We start from the raw sequence: 18,133 nt of genomic DNA, 5'->3' as shown, positions 1-18,133 counted from the left end.
AATTTAACCACTGTAGAATCGGTTAGACAAAAAAAACCGAAGGCTTACAGAAACTGTGTAAACCCAACCTTAGGTGTACAAACCGGAACTTTAACACAGTAAAAGTTCAGTTATAGAGTTTAACCGAAAAGGCCCTGGATTGAAAGGCCAAAACAAACTCTACCCAATCACACACAATAAGTCCAGTACTCAATCGAACACAGCAATAGCAATAGCAAAAGCAATAGCCGTTAAAACGGCTTTTGTGAAATATAAGCACAAAAACTGACAGAAAAAGTAGTAATAAAAGCTACTCAGCCCAGCCAGCTCGAGACCACGTCCTTGCAGTTAAGCGGCAAACGAGATCTGGGGGACTGTTGGTGGTGCATCCTGGGATATAGTAAGCTCAGCCAATAAGAGACTTCGCTCTTTGGCATAAGCGTGCCGAGTCGGAGCCGAGGGATCGGCTCCGAACCCATCATTCAGAATGTAGGCGAGATAGGATCACATAACATCAAGGAATACATAAAAACAGGCAAAGGAATAAAACAGATAAATGAGAAAGCATGGAATGAAAAAGGAAAGAGATTAGTAATACAGTTAAGGAAAGATAATATTAATATAAGAATATTTTATAAAAATGGTCTGAATGGTAGAGGATGTTTAAGGAAGAATATAAATATGTTTTACAGTGGCAACATGATGTGAAAAAAGTAGAGAGAGACAGAAATGGATGCACTGGAAAATTTAACACAACGATAGAAAGTACTTTGATAAAGAAAAAAACAAGAATTGTTATTTAAGCAAAGATTTTTTTACAATGTAAAAGAAGTATTGAGTTACTTAAGCAGTTTTGTAAAGGAAGATGGTAGTGTAATGAGAGAAAAAGTGCAAAAGGAGAAAAAGAAAGAATGCAGGAAAAGATTATGACTCGCATAATACAGTATGTACAAGACATGCTTAAAGAAAAAAGAAGGTAGTGAAAAAACATGGGTTGAGGAAGAACAAAGGGATGGCCTAAGAAAACAAGTTCAGAAGTTAACCACCAGGATATGTGATGCTGGCATATCTCAGTAAGCCATACAGAAAAGTTCAAGGCATGCGTCACTCAAAGACCACTGTAATGACAATGTCCATTATGAAAGGGATTGGGGAGGTGGTAGCAGCCTTACGACCTAGTAAATTAAATACTAATGAAACTGGTGGCTGGAGTGCTAGAACTTGACTGGCTTGGAGACATACAGAATTCAGTTGTAACACAGACAATTTGACTGGCAGGGTCCAGATGGCACCAGAAATACTCTAGGGCTTGAACAGGCTCCAGACTGGATTTTTTTTTTAATTGATGGGGAAAGAAGTTCCTTGCTTGAATTAATGATGTTCTTGAAGTCAATGAAAAAGAACCAGTCATCCAGATAAGAAAAGACACAGAATCCGTGCAGTCTGAGCCAAGCTCCAACCACTGCCAGGCATTTCAACACTCAGAGGATTGTAGTGAGGCCAAAGGGCAAGGCTCAAAATTGAGAATGACTGGCTCCCAACCTGAACGACAGGAACCTCCTGTCTTCCTATTTTTATGCAACAGTAGGTATCCTTGGAGGTCCACTGGGCAAGTAGTACCACTATCCGGTACTTGGTCAGTTTCATATGAAGGTTCAGCCTGCTGACGTCCAGAATGGGCTGGAGGTCCTAGTTTTTCTTTGGTACTAAACACTCTTGAGCAGACCCCGGATCTTCTCTGGTCTGGTGGGACCTCTTGGATAATTCCCTTTAAAAGTAGCTTGTTGATTTCCACCACAACTTCCCTTCCCAGATGGGGTGGAACATCGGGAAGAGAATAGAATCTGGTAATGACTCATAATACCCAGGAGTCCATTGTGATGACCTCCCACACTTCTGGGTAGAGAGCTAGGCTCCAGACTGCATCCAGTGTGCAGAAGTCAGGCAAACATTCAGAAACTTTGGAAAGGCTTGCTAGAGAAAGGACCTCTGGAGCCTTCTTGGGAAAACTGTTGTGATTTTCAGAACAACATTCCCCCACACACAATGCCTGGAAAAGGTCCTCTGTGGAGCAAAGAAATGAAGCCCCATGGCAGATGAAGTCTTCCAGTCTTGTTCACTCCTAGTGAGGGCTTCCTTCGCCTTGGGTCCAAGCAAGACAGATAGATCCGAAGAGTAGATTAAGGAAGGAAGCCACAAAGTTGCACAACTGCATCTAGGCATGACACTGTACAGCTACATCAGTACCTGCCACATGGGCTGTACCATCAGCTGTGTTGGAAATTAGCCACATGGATATGTTGGAAATAGAAAGCATAGTGGACAGCTGACTCTTGGAAGATTTACACGCCTCTCAGGACTGTAATGCTGCCACAGACACCTTAGTCACCAAAGTGTAGTGAAATGAGCCATATAATTCAGTTGCATGAAGGGGAAAAAGTGGCTGAAGCATACGTGTCCTTACCGAATCATTCCAATGCCAGTGACTCCTATTCAGGGGGTGGAACAATGCACTCTTAAAGAGTTTTTTTTTTGGTGGCTACGGTGATGGCAATTACTCTGTGGGACCCTTGCTCCACAATGTCCTATCCTTAGGGTTAGCAAAAACCTTATTGGGTTTACATGCAATGGGCTGTTCCACATCCGATTCTCTCCAAACCCTCTAAAACACCAGACAGATAAGGGAGCCCAGATGGGGTACACGACCTGGACTGGCCCACACCACAGGTTTAGAGAAAAACAGGCTCCTCCAGGAAGGGCCTTTAGTGGTCCATCCCCTCTACACCAGCATCAGTTTAAGGAGATCTCCAAAGTAGGCATCATTGCAGGTTGACTTTGGGGACCCTTCCCCTATACACAAGTTGAAATCATCAGTCAGGGATGTCTTAGAGCAGTTCAAGTGCTTCTTCTTGCATGTTTTTTTCCTAAGTACCTCCTGTGGGGGGACTCTGGGGGTGACAAAGAAGCTGCAGTGGGACCACTAGGTTTGGTCAAAGCCAGTCAGCATAGGCTGTCCCAAGGACCATTCATGAGATACCAATACTTTGGATGAAAGTGAGGGCCAGAAGGGATCCTACACTAGTGTCAAAATTCACACCCACAGTATCCCCTCTGCAACTTCAAACACCAACACTGATGTAAGAAATCCTCTTCAATACTCCGATATCGAGAGATCCTCACTCCTGCCTCAAACCTGGTTAGATCCAAAGTTAAGGCCACAGCCAAGCTGTTCAATGCCAAAGCACCCAGAAGAAGGGACCGATCAGTTAGACTGAGTTGAACCCAATCCTGAGCTCTCATCTTTGACCTCTGTCAGGAAGCTCTCAGCTCCAGTGACAAGAGTCAAAAACATAAAATCAGATGCATGTGCCAAAGACAACCACACTGTCAGCACTGATGAGGCACTCTGAGGATGGGTTGGATCAAGATGCATCTGAGCCAAAGGGTGGCCTGGAGGAGGAAGTCTAGAAGTTGGGGGGGGATATCACAATATATGGATAGAAGCTTCATGCAAGTGTTTCACAGCAGTAAACATATGGCATGAGAACTATGGTCATGGACATATCAAACATGGACAAAAAAGGTGATAGAGCACAACAGAGGTGACATTAAAAGTGGTTAAACCTTGGAATCAGGCAACTACAAGATCTCCCCGTGTAAAGGTAATCCCATATATGTGAGCAACTTAGAATACTACAGACCTTCAGAAGGAAGCAGTCAGTCTCAGGATGGATCACAGCTTCACACTTAAGACAGAAGTGGCAAACTTCACGACACACATGCAGACGGACAATAAAGGTAGGACTGCTGAATCCTACACAAATGCACTTTATAAGCACTAACGAGTGCATGGATCGTGCTATGCCTAACAGAACCAAGACGCTATCCTCCAAAAAAAAAAAAGGAAGTCAATTTGGTGGTCCCCTGCCATAAACAAACTCTACAACAGAAGAAAGAAACTGTTGCAAAAAAGAATAAAATCCCATGATTGGAGGAACTCCCTGGTCAGCCTCAGTAAGAAGCGGAGATCCCTCATAAAATCCTCCAAAGCTAGCTACGAAAACAAAAATCGCCACTGATTCTAAATACAACCACAAAGCATTCTATAGCTATGTCAAGAATTTAAATGGCAACACTCAGATCTGCTCAGAGTGACAGCACAATGGCACTAAATATACAGAACCAACTGATATTGCCCATCTCTATACCGGAAGAATGCAAAAAAACTACACTCGCCAAATCCAAGAACACAGCATCCATGGGACCTGACAGCATCCCAGGCTGTGTTCTACACAACTACAGAATGAACTGGAACCCCACCTAAGCACCATATTCAATCATAGCCTCACCTCAGGCTTTGTGCCCACTGAATGGCGCACACCGACTGTTATCCCATCCCACAAAGGGGGAGCCACCACAGACCCTGGGAACTACCACCCCATTAGCCCAACGAGTCTGGTCTGCAAGGCCATAGAACTTATAAACAAAGACACTGATATAATCTCCAAACTCTGGACCCCACCCAGTTTGGGTTTGTAAAAGCAGATCATGTCTCCTAAACCTGATAGATCTCTTTGAAGCAGGTCACCCAAAGCTGTAGACGAGGATAATCTTTACCAGAAGGGCTCATCCAGACTCTGCTACACTTTGCTGTGAAGGAAAGGTTAGTTTGCTTTTATTTTTTGTATTTTGTATATTTTAAATGCTGTAGTTTGTTTTCTTTGCCTTGTGTTTTACCTGCATTCTGCTTTAACAACATATTAAAACTTCAAAAGAGACCACAGCTCTCTCTTCTCTTCTGAGTCAGGCAGAAATTAGAACTTTTAGTTATGTACTCACCATAACTTCAGATGTTTGGGATCCATCTCGCCTACATTCTGACTGATGGGTTCGGAGCCGATCCCTCGGCTCCGACTCGGCACGCTTATGCCAAAGAGCGAAGTCTCTTATTGGCTGAGCTTACTATATCCCAGGATGCACCACTACCAGTCCCCCAGATCTAGTTTGTCCGCATACATGCACACATGCACGCCCTGCTTATATAACATCGTCAGATGAAACAAGATAAAACAGTAGAACTCAAAACCGTTCAATCTCTTCTGATCTCCAAGGCAGGGGAAGGAGGGTGGATTAGGAATGTAGGCGAGATGGATCCCAAACCTCTGAAGTTATGGTGAGTACATAACTAAAAGATGTTATGTGATCCTATCTCGCCTACATTCTGACTGATGGGACAGCGTCCCTAGCACCTGAATCCTGGGTGGCTCACTGGAAAACACTCCTGAGTACCGTGGAACCAAATGATGCTCGCCCTTTAGATGCCACATCCAATTTATAGTGGGAAATGAAAGTGTGCGGATTGGACCAAGTAGCCGCAGCACAAATCTCCGATATAGCGAGCTTGGAATGAAAAGCTATAGAAGTCGCCATAGCCCTGGTAGAGTGAGCTTTGATAGATGTTGTAAGCTGCTTATTCGAAGAAGAATAAGCCTGAGTTATACAATCTCTAATCCATTTGGAGATAGTTGCTTTTGTGATGGTTTTACCCAATTTATTGTCTGAGAAGGACACAAACAACTGGTCTGACTTACGAAATTGCTGAGTCCTGTCTAAATAGAAACGCAATTGCCTGTGAACATCCAATTTATGGAGAGTATATTCTGCTTCATTGGAGAATTTTGGGAAGAAAACTGGTAGCTCTAGAGATTGTTGGAGACAGAGATTAGAACAGACCTTTGGGACAAAGGATGGATTAGGCCTAAGTGATACTCTATCCTTGTGGAAAATCAAGTACGGTGGTTTAATAGACAGAGCTTGAAGCTCTGAAACTCTTCTTGCAGAAGTAATTGCAACTAAGAAGGCAGTTTTCCAAGACAGATATTTTAGTTCACATGTAGCAGCTGGTTCGAAAGGGGAAGATGTTAATGCACGAAGCACCAAATCAAGATCCCACGGAGGCGCAGGATGAAAAACTGGGGGTCTTAATAGGCCCGCACCTTTAATGAAAGTTTTGCATAGTCTGCTGCTCATCAATGGAGGATCCATGGATTCGTGGAATTTAGAGATAGCCGCCAGTTGGACTTTAATAGTAGAGACAGAAGATCCTTGATTAAACAGAGATGTTAAGAATTTCAAAACTTCCGGGATTGGAGCAGTGATAGGGTCTAAGCCCCTGAGTTGAGCCCAGATAGCAAACCTCTTCCACTTACTGGAGGTACAATTTCTTAGTGGTGGGTTTGTGGGCTGAAGATAAAATGTGAATAACTTCCGGGTCTAATGTGTGACTTCTGACTAAAGTCGGAAGTGGAGGAGCCAAGCTGTCAACTTCAAGGAGTGTAGGGACTGATGCTGTCGCCCCGACTGATGAATTAGCAGATCCGGAGTTAGATCTAAAGTCCAAGGATCGTCCACCGCATGTTTTTTCAGGTAGGGAAACCAAACCTGATGAGGCCAGTATGGAGCAATCAGTATCATTGTGGACCCCAATTGAGAAGCTTTTTGAATGACTTTGGAGAGAAGTGGAATCGGAGGAAAGGCATAAAGTAGCCCTGTTGGCCAAGGCTGTGCTAGAGCATCCATAGCTACTTCCCCTTGATGTGGAGTCAAGGAGAAGAACCTTTTGCACTTGGTGTTTAGTGGTGTTGCAAATAGGTCGCAGCACGGCGTCCCCATCTCCTGAAAACCTGAGCTGCTACTGTTTCGTTTAGGGACCACTCGTGAGGAGAGAGAATTGTCCTGCTCAATCTGTCTGCCAATATATTTGATTTCCCGAATGTGGGTCGCTACCAAGAAACGGCTGGTAGCTACAGCCCATTCCCACACCCTCATGGCCTCTCTGCAAAGAGGGTAAGATCTGGTCCCTCCTTGTTTGTTTAGATACCAGACCACCGACATGTTGTCTGTGTGGATGGCGATTATGCCCTGAGGGAGAACCTTGTGTAAGGCCTGTAGGGACAGAAGTACAGCCCTCATCTCCAATATATTGATGTGGAGAAGAGCTTCGTCTGGAAGCCAGGAGCCCTGAACTAACCTGCCCAGACAATGCCCCCCCCACCCTGTCTGGGAGGCATCTGTCATCAGGGTGACCACTGGAGAGGGAATAACAAAAGGACTTCCTTGATTTAGATTGGATGTCTGAAGCCACCAGCGAAGGTCCCGTTTGCATGTTTCTGTAATTATAATGGGATGATTGAGGGGAAGGTCCTGAAAGGACCATTGAGTTGACAATAGCCACTGAAGAATCCTCATGTGCAATCTTGCCAGAGGAACTAGAAGAACCGTGGCAGACATCGAACCTAAAACTTGTAGGACCATCCTGGCTGGGGCTTTGGATCTTGAAATCAGGGCTTGAACCTGGCCTTGTAAAGTTTGGATCCTTTCGGTCGGAAGAAAAACGCGCATCAATCTTGAGTCTATCTCTGCTCCTATGAATCTTATGCGCTGAGAGGGCAGCAAGACAGACTTTGACTAATTGAATGTAATTCCCAGGGTAGCACCCAGGGAGATGGTGGCTTTGAGGTTGTCCATTAGTAGATGCCTGGTGGTGGCAGTCAGGAGCCAGTCGTCCAGATAGGGAAACACTTGGAATCCAAGACTCCTCAGGTGAGCAGTCACTACTGCCAAACACTTGAACACCCTGGGGGCTGTGGTGAGACCAAAGGGCAGTGCACAAAATTGGAAATGACCGTCTCCCAGGCTGAAGCGCAGATACCTCCTGGACACCTGATGTATCGGTATGTGATAATAGGCGTCCTTGAGGTCTATGGAGCACATCCAAACATCCTTCTCCAACAATGGGAGAATGGATTGTAACGTGACCATTCGGAATTTGGATTTCGTGACGGATTGGTTTAGTCTGCTGAGATCCAAAATTGGTCTCAGGTCCCCTGTCTTTTTTGGCACTAAAAAGAACCTCGAGTAATTTCCGGATCAGATCTGGTCTGTGGGGACCGGTTGGATGACTCCTTTTTCTAGCAGCTTTAAAGCTTCTGCGGCTGCAATTTCCCTTTGACTGGGTGGTGGGTCCGGGATTTTTTTGGACGGTGGGGGTGAGCATGTGAATGGGATGGTGTAACCTCCGGCAATGATCCGAAGCACCCATCTGTCCTGAGTGATTGACTCCCAGGCTTTTAGGTGCTTGGCAAAACGGCACCCGACTGGCTCCGGAGCAGCACAGCCGGGCAAATCCCTCACGAGGTGTGGGAGGCTGAAGAGCCACGAAAGGACTCGCGGTCTCCAGAATTGCGGGGCCCTCTGCCGCCTCTGGGACGGCGTCTCCCAGAAAAATTTCCCCGTCCTCTGCCTCTGGAAGGGGAATCTTCCTGCTGTTGAGGAAAAAACTTACGTGATTTACGGAACCACATCTTCCCTCCTCCTTTAGCCTTGGGATAAGGCCGAAAGGGAGTGGAATAATGGGCACCTACGGCAGATAAAGTTTTTCCCTCTTGCTCACAGCGGGTAAGGGTGTCTTTAACCTTAGGTCCAAACAAAGAGGACCCATCAAAGGGAGCGTCGGCGAAGGAAGACTTGAAGGCCTCCGCAAACTGACACAAGCGGAGCCAGGCTTGTCTCCGTAGAGCCACGCCTGTGCCTGCCGCTCTACCCACCCCTTCGGCCGCATATGAAATGAGCCTCATGGACGAGTTAGAAATTGATGTAAGGATAGCCAACTGAGAGCTAACCGACTGGGCTAGCTGCTCGGGTAGGTTACCCGAGAGGGAATCTGACAGCTCCTTGACCAGATCTCTCTGAAGCCTGGTAAAATGTGCCAAATAATTCAGAGACCTTAAAGTAAAGGCCGCTGAAGTCAGGGTGCGCTTCCCGTACCTGTCCATGCTCCTAGACTCCTTATTAGGAGGATGGACGGACGTTGAAGCCTCTGCCACGTCCTGTTGTGTAGCAGATGCCACCACCATGGCATCTACAGCCACGCCTTTAGTGAGAAACTCCTTCTCGGGTGGGGCAGACAAAAATTTATTAGGACGAGAAGGGACTGGTTCCACGGTATCTGGATGTTCCCACACCCTTCGACAAACTAAATCCAGGAGCTCGTCGAAGGGCGGAGACACCCAGGAGGCGGAGGGCTGAGCCCCAAAGGCCTTGAGGAGCACTGACTCATCAGCAGAGGGGGGTTTGGATATCCAACCGCCTCGTTGTTTGAGGATCTCTAAGATGTCTGCAAATGAGACATCATCCGAGGACGACTTCGGGGACCCCTCCGCATCATCAAGATCAGTGTCCGATGTAATAGACTCGCGGGAGTCCACGTGCTTCCTCTTGCACGATCTCTTCCTTGGGGGTTCCTCTGAAGACAACTCCGAAGAACCCTCAGGAGGAGGGGAACCCCCAATGGGGGTAACCTCAGGCCCAGGGGCTCCGCTGCCTACAGACAGGGGAACTGCCAAAGACCCAGTCTCCACGCCCAGGGAAGGTGCCGGTAAAGCCGGAGAGATGGCCGAAGACTTGGCCAAGGCACTCCTCATAGCTCTGAAAGCCGGACCCCCAGAATCCTGGGAGTGTCCGGTCCCCGGAGCCATGATAGCCGACGGAAGTCCCGCAGCCGAAGCACCGAGAGGGAGGCTCGGAACAGATAGCATAGGTCCCGAAACATCACCCCCGGGTCCAGCCGAAGAAGTCCGTGTACCAAACTCGGACCCGAAGGCCCGGGTTGGAGTAAGGGTCGGAGCCGACCCTAAGATCTCCACCGGCTCCAACAGCACCTGCTCCGACGGAGCCGAAGCGGTCGGAGGAGGAATAGCAATGGGATGGGCATGGGCTATCGGCTCCGAAGCCAACTGGGTCGGAGCCGAAACAAATTTTTGAAAGACTGGGGACTGGAACAGTCTTTGGAGCACCCTGTCTATATCCGAATCCGACATCCTCGATGACTTAGAGGAAACTGAACGGGTTCGAGATGGCCTCTCTAACGGCCCCAAAGGGCTAGGGGACCGGCTCCGAGGCGACTCGATGACTATCGGTGCCGAAGGAATACCCACACTAGTTTCCATCGGTGCCTAGGAGGACTTCGGCGCCGAGGAGGAAGTGTCTGAGCGGGCAACCCTTGTCGGTTCCGAGACCAGTGGAGCCGACGAAGGTGACCCGCCTCTCGATGCCCCAGCCATCGGCTCCGAAGCCAGAGGAGTCGAGACTGGTGGCATCGAGGCAGACCGTTCGCCTCGGCTCCAAGTCCTGGGAGCCGAGGGAAAAGCCTGCCTATGTCTTTTGGCGGCGGATCCGACGGACTGGTCGGAGCCGACGCCTTTTTCTTTTTAGCTGGAGAAGGAGAGGATGCTAAAGCTTCTTCAAAGGAGGGTTTTATTAAGCCTTTAAGAATGAGTTTATTTTTCCTCTCCTGGAGGACCCTTGAGGAAAAAGCGTGACACACGCTGCATGACTCTTGTAAATGTTTTGCACCCAAACAATAAACACAGAGAGAGTGGTCATCTGTGATTGACATTTTAAAATTACATTTGGTGCATTTTTTACCCGAAGGCCTAGGATTCTGAGACATTATGACCAATAATGCAGTAATTCTCTGACAGCAAGAACAACACTATCCTAATATGCTAGACTTAACTGACTCTACAAAAATCAGTTTACAACTGCCGATTTAAACAATCCGGAACAACAATAAACTCAAGGGGATCTGAAATCCCAAGGTTTGAGAGGGGTTGACTGACCGGGAAAGGCCCTACAGATGAAGGAGGCCTGAAATCAGAAAACAACGCCCAATCACACTACAAGTTTTCACAAAAAAAACTCCAATCACTACACACAAAGCACAGAGTAGCCGTTAAAACAGCTTTTTATGATAGGAACAGCAAATTTCTGACAGAAAAAAGTAAGTAAAATACTACTCAGCTCAGCCAGCTCGAGACCACGTCTTCGCTAGTTAGCGGCAAACGAGATCTGGGGGACTGGTAGTGGTGCATCCTGGGATATAGTAAGCTCAGCCAATAAGAGACTTCGCTCTTTGGCATAAGCGTGCCGAGTCGGAGCCGAGGGATCGGCTCCGAACCCATCAGTCAGAATGTAGGCGAGATAGGATCACATAACATCTGATCAATTAAGGACTCATTCATAAGATAGAAGAGGTCACTTAAGGTTAATCATTTGTTAACTGAGGGGCAGAGCTAGGAACTAAACCTTCTATTTAAGGGGTAAAATAAAACATTTCTGAGCTTTACCAGAAAGACTCATCCAGACTCTGCTACACTTTGCTGCGAAGGAAAGGTTAGTTTGCTTTTATTTTTTGAATTTTGTATATTTTAAATACTGTAGTTTGTTTTCTTTACCTTGTGTTTTACCTGCATTCTGCTTTAACAGCATATTAAAACTTCAAGAGAGACCACAGCTCTCTCTCTCTCTTCTGAGTCAGGCAGAATTTAGAATTTCTTTCCTCGCCCTCCCACCCAGTCATAGTTGTCTTGTTAAATACCGCTGTCTTTCTAGTTGCCTGCCTCTTATGTTAATCTGACCATATATCTCATTTCCTCTCTACTTTCAGTGGCTTGTGTGAGTAATCACTAAATCAAAAACCCCTCCCCTTCAACTATTTAAATTTATTGGCCATCCTACTGTATTCCATAGTACCAGAATACAAAAGTGACCACCCCTTTCAACCCATCTTGCTGTTTTAAAAATAGTAACTCTCCACTAAACCTTAACTTTTTAAACAGGTAAAACTTAAGTTACCTACTTTAACGTCTACCTTCTCTAGAGCACACTGCAGTGTGCCTTTTTTTTCATTTTACTTTTAAGCATCCCTTTGACTAGCACTTTCTCTAATACCTGCTGGAAAGCACTAGGAATCCTTAAACTGATACAAGCACTCAACTCTCCTTGTTAATAAGGAGACATTAATAGTAGGCACTAAACAGCCTATAATTGCAAAGTACCTTGCTAAGGTAAGGGAAAACTGCTCCTGTACTTTACAAAAAAAAAAAAGCATCAAACCAGGCATGTCCAAGGGTCAGCTTCCGGTGATTTCTCCTGCCCACTTGGTTAATCTGGGCATACTGGGGCAATGCAGCAATTGCCTCATGTACACAGACAACCCTCTCCTCCTACCACCCAACACTACAACCTGTAAGAGATGCACTTACAAAGCCAAAATGGAAGCAAAGCTCTCTCCACCCAAGATTGTGCTAGACAGTCAAGAGGAGAAGGTTAACACCCACACTACACCTCAAGCAACACATAGCCCTTCTAAACCCACACCACCAACACCCACATATAGCAACACGAAATCCACATATGCAGAGGCCCTTAACTGTAACCTGCACAAGCAACAAGAAACTCTTAAGCTGAAACACAAACACATAGTTCAAAACACCTGTGTGCCACCCAGCAACAGCTCCTAAGGCAAGACAATGTCCCTAACACTTTAGTCATAGGTGACTCTATAGTCCGGCACACTGATGTCCCTCTCACCAGGTTGAACAAGGAGAAAATTACAGTCAGCTGCCTGTCAGGTGCCAGGATCCGCCACATAACGCATGCACTCAAGTCACTCCTCAACAAGTACAAATATGACTCCGTCATTGTCCATGTTGGAGTGAATGACTTGAGACGTACCTCCCTGGACTACATGAAGAGAGACATGCAAGAGCTCTCGGATCATGTGGCCCAGGCAGGTATGACCCTAGCCCTGAGTAGCATCCTGCCTTCTCCCAGAATGATACCACAATATAAGGACAAAATGAATGACTTCAACAATTGACTAAGCTTCTGGTGTCATTCAAAGGGGATCCAGTACCTGTCTGCCTGGGACGACATGATTGACAGACCACGATGCTTTGCCAGAGATGGTCTGCACCGGTCGCCTCTGGGATTCAGGTTACTGGCAAAGGCTCTTGCCACCCCTATAGTGCCTTTCTTCAGCAAAGTTCAAAGAACAAAACCACCACAGTAACAGGTACAAGCATGCAAAATCTGAAGGTAACGCTACTCAATGCTAGAAGTCTAAACCTCAAAATGCACTCTCTCAAGGCACTCCTAAAAATGGAGAACATCGATATCTGTGCAGTAACTGAGACCTGGTTTAAGGCTCCAGAGAGCACCCCTGCAATACCAGGCTACAACTCTTACCACACTTTTGCGGCCACCAAAGCAGGACCGAAACACTAAAGGTGGAGGAGTGTCAATATTCACCAAGGATATTCACACCACCAGGCTAGTTGCCCAACACAATGCGTCTGAAATTCTCCAGCTGCAACTAACACTAGGTAAGACTACAATCCAAATTGTAGCTTGCTACAGATCCCCCACCATACCCCAAGATTCTCACTACACCTTTCTAAACATACTGGAAAATATTAAGATAGAACCAAACACCCTAATACTGGGTGATTTTAACTACCCTGCCATTAACTGGGAAAGCTACTCGTGTACCAACACCTTTGCCCAACGGTTCTTGGAATTCATAAATTCCAACGCCCTGGATCAACTAATCCATAGTCCCACCAGGGGCTCCAATATCCTAGACCTGGTCATTACCAACATGGGAAATCAATGCTCCACACCTATGGTCACCCCCTCGTTAGTCACATCTGACCATAAGCTAATCACCCTTAACATCCACATCCCACCCCCCAGTAAGGAAACCTCCATAAAAAACTTCTCCAAAGCCAACTTCATGCTACTCAAGTCAGAAGTGACAAACGTCATGACACCCATGCAGACGGAAGCTGAAAGTTCAACTGCTGAATCCTACACTAAGGCACTGTACGAGCACATCCACTCATGCATAAATCGTGCCATCCCAAATAGAACCAAGATGCTCTCATCCAAAAAAAAGAAGCCAATCTGGTGGCCCCCTGCCTGAAACAAACTTTACAACAAAAGGAAGAAACTGTTGCAGAAAAGAGGAAAATCCCAGGATGCAAAAAACTTCCTTACCAGCCTCAGTAAGAAACTGAGATCCCTCATAAAATCTTCCAAAGCTAGTTACGAAAATAAAATTGCCAAAGATTCCAAAGAAGGCATTCTATAACTATGTCAAGAATCTAAATGGCAATGCTCAGATCTGCTCTGAGCTAAAACAGAATGGCATTAAATATAATGATCCCAAGGATATTGCCAATATCCTGGCAGATCGATTCAGTGCCAACTTCACCACCCTCTCACCCCCTAAATGGCCCATCTCAATACCGGAAGATTGCCAAATTCTGGTAACGGCCACACAGGTAAAAAATGCACTTTCCAAAGCTAAGAATACAGCATCCATGGGACCAGATGACATCCCGGGCTGTGTACTACATGAACTACAATATGAACTGGCACCTCACCCAAGTGTCATGTTTAATCATAGCCTCACCTCAGGTTTCGTGCCCAGTGAGTGGCGCACAGCTACAGTTATCCCACTCCACAAGGGGGGATCCACCTTGGATCCCGGAAACTACTGTCCCATCAGTCTGACAAGCCTTATCTGCAAGGCCATGGAGCGTATTATTATGGAACTTATAAACAAAGACATTGGCAACCTTCAAACACTGGACCCCACCCAGTTTGGGTTCGTGAAGGGCCGATCTTGTCTCCTGAACTTGATTGACTTCTTCGAATCAGTCTCCAGAGCCATGGACAAGGGTAAGGTGGTCCACACAGCCTATCTAGACCTTGCCAAGGCCTTTGACACCATCCCCCACTCTGGAATCATGGATAAACTTACTAAGCTGGGCATTAATCCCTACGTCACCCAATGGGTTGCTAACTGGCTTACTGATAGAACCCACACTGTAAAAGTAGTCAACTCCAAATCCAGCTCCAGACAAGTGACAAGTGGAGTACCTCAGGGTTCAGTCCTGGGACCACACTTGTTTGGCATCTACTTCTCTGAAGTACAGGCCAACACTAAGGGACTCTGGATAACAAAGTTTGCATATGACTGCAAACTGGGAGCCATTATTGAATCCCCAAATGATGTGGATACTCTACAAAAGGGCCTTACAGAAACAGATGCTTGGTGCCAAAGCCATGGGCTCAAGCTCAATGCTAAGAAATGTATAGTTATCCCCTTTGGGAAAAAACATGTATCCGTGAATTACCATATAGGTGGCAGTACACTAAACATCAAAAGTTTGATAAGAGACTTAGGGACACAGGTGGACAGTGGTCTCACCTTCGATAACCACATTGCCACAACAGTCAGGAAATCCTTCTATGTGGCACACCTCATCACGAAGGGCTTTTCATCCAGAAAAAAAGGAGGTCATTGTCCCACTGTACTCATCCCTCATTAGACCCATTATAGAATACAATGCCCAGTTTGGTATGTACCTCTCAAGACATCTGCAACAACTGGAAAGGCCACAGAAATACCTCACTAAAAGAATCACAGGCCTAAAGCAGATGCCCTATGCTGACCGCCTTAAAAAACTCCAGCTATACTCTGTCGCATATAGTCTACTCAGAGGTGATCTTTACTTAACATACAAGGCCGTGTCAAACCCAGAGCTAGTACCAACCTATGAACCTATAAGGTGGTTCACACAGCCTATCTAGAAAGGTCTATATCACATAAATGAAGTTTCAGAACTTCAAGTACCATATGGTCAAAGTTCTGAAACTTCGAAACTATATTAAAAAAAAAAAAAAAAAAAAAAAACACTCCTAAACAAAACTAAACTAAATGCTTTTAGCAGGGGGGCAAGCCCCCCTCTTTCACCCCCCACTACTTAAATATACCAACTCCGAGAACGCGCTACAGAGTAGGAAAGAGAAATCTTCCCTTTCCACACCATTCTCTGTCAAAGTGCGATCTCGGAGTTGGTATATTTAAGTAGCAGGGGGTGCAAGGGGGCTTGCCCCCCCGCTAACACACTAACTTTACTTTTTTTTATTGTTTCGAAGTTTCAGAACTTCCATCATATGGTGTCGACCATATGGTATTCAAAGTTCTGAAACTTAGTTTATGTAATATAGACCCTATCTAGAAGTCACCAAAGCTCTAGACGAGGAAAAGGTGGTGCACACAGCCTATCTAGATCTCGCCAAGGATTTTGACACCCTCTCCCACTCTGGAATTCTAGATAAACTCACTAAACTAGGTATAAATCCCTATGTTACAAGATGGGTTGCCAACTGGCTTACTGACAGAACCCACACTGTGAAAGTAGCAGACTCCACATCGGACTTCAGACCAGTGACAAGTGGAGTACCACAGGGTTCAGTCCTGGGTCCTCTCATTTGGTATCTAGTTTTCTGATGTACAGGCTAACACAGAAGGTCTTTGGCTAATGAAGTTACCAGATTACTGCAAACTGGGAGACATAATCGAAACTCCTAATGATGTGGACATCCTACAAAAGGGCTTTACCGAGACAGATGCCTGGTGTCAAAGCCATGGCCTCAAGCTCAGTGCCAAAAAGTGCACTGTCATCCCCTTTGGTAAAAACTCTGAACCCATGAGCTACCACATAGGTGGTAGTCTACTTAACACCAAAAGTGTGATAAGAGACCTTGGGACACAGGTGGACAGTAGTCTCTCCTTTGATAATCACATTGCCACAGTAGTCAGGAAATCTTTTGTGATGAGGTGTGCCATGTAGAAGGGTTAAAAAAAAAAAAAAAAAAAAAAAAAAGGGAGGAGGTCATTGTTCCCCTTTACTAGTCACTCATTAGACCCATTATAGAGTACAACGCCGCTTTTGGTATGCGCCTCACAAGACATCTACAACAACTGGAAAGGCCGCAGAAATACCTCACAAAGAGGATTACCTGCCTCAAACAGATGCCCTACACAGACAGTCTCAAAATTCCAGATTTACTCCGTTGCCTACTCAAGAGGCAATCTCTGCCTAACATACAACGTTATGTCAAACCCAGAGCTGCTGGACATGCTCCACTTAAAAGAAATCCCAATCCCTCCAAGCTACATGCTCTAGGGAACTAAACCTTGTCACCACAATAAACAGAACATGCTGGAGGGATAGATTCCTGTCCCAGAGACTTCCCATTCTCTGGAACAAACTACCTATCTATATCAAACAAAGCTCCTCATTAGCAATCTTCAAGAAAAATCTTGATGATTGGATGGGAAATGGGAAAGAGGAAATTCACCCCATGATCACCTTTGTGGCTCTGCTCGACAGGGGCACAGGAAAATAATTTTCTTGGGTGCCAAAAGCCACGGTACCTTTTTGGCTAGGCTTATATAGGCCCTAGGGCCAATAGCCTAGTATCTACCTATGAGTACTCCTCAACCCCCCCCCCCCCCCAAAAAAAGTACCTCACACAAAAGGCATTTTAGAAGAGGGAACATTTTTCTTCAGGCTTTAGCACGGAAGAAAATTTCCAGGGAATCGGGGCCAGGGTGATTACTGTGAGGAGATAAAGTGGGCTGATGTGGGAATCAACAAATTCCAGTCATTATCCCTGCCAGACATTTCACACTAGCAAAATATGACAGCAAGGAAGGAGGTGTTAAAGCTCAAAATAACTACCCAAGCCGCTCCATCTAACCAGAAAGAACTAAAGCATTATACCAAGCACTTTTTAGTTTCTAAGAGCAAAGACATTAGACCACTGGGATCCATATTAGTGCTTAAACACCTTTGTTCTAAAAGTCCTTCCAAATGCTAACAATCTGTGCTGAAGAGACTTTATGTTCCCTCCAGACCTCCAAGACATCTACAAATACATCAAGACTGACAGATGACCAAGGTTTCTCCACCTCCAGTTCAAATCATTCACAATCAGTTTAATTTCTTTCCAAGCGGGGTTATCTCTGCCCCCAGGGCATTAACCAAACGCATGTCCATCACTTTGCAGATCATCACAGACTGCAAAGATCCAAGATCTTTCCCTACATAGATGAATACTGACTAAGGGCTCTAGGGTTGAGGGCTGTTTGGTCCATCACACCAGGCCCCCAAAAGGATCTTTTGGGCTCAGTGGTCTTAATACTGACTCTTCTGTATTCCACATGAACTTTCAGAGCATCACTCTTCTGACTTGGCTGCTAAATCCTGGGTACCTTCAAGTGAAAGAATCCCTTCCAACTTACGACCCGAGTGGCAGCAACCACAAATATGTCTACCCAAGAGTAAGGGGCATTAAAAAGGACACAATTCAGAGCATCTGAACACTCAACTATGAAGTATACTGCATTGCCAATCAGCTCTCAAAACAAAACCTACAATGTTAAGGTATGAGG

This window comes from Protopterus annectens, chromosome 1.part0, assembly GCF_019279795.1.
Source record: "Protopterus annectens isolate FY-2018-M chromosome 1.part0, PAN1.0, whole genome shotgun sequence".
Lineage (NCBI taxonomy): Eukaryota > Metazoa > Chordata > Ceratodontiformes > Protopteridae > Protopterus > Protopterus annectens.
The sequence above is the reverse complement of the archived record's forward strand: the minus strand, read 5'-3'. Positions refer to the sequence as shown.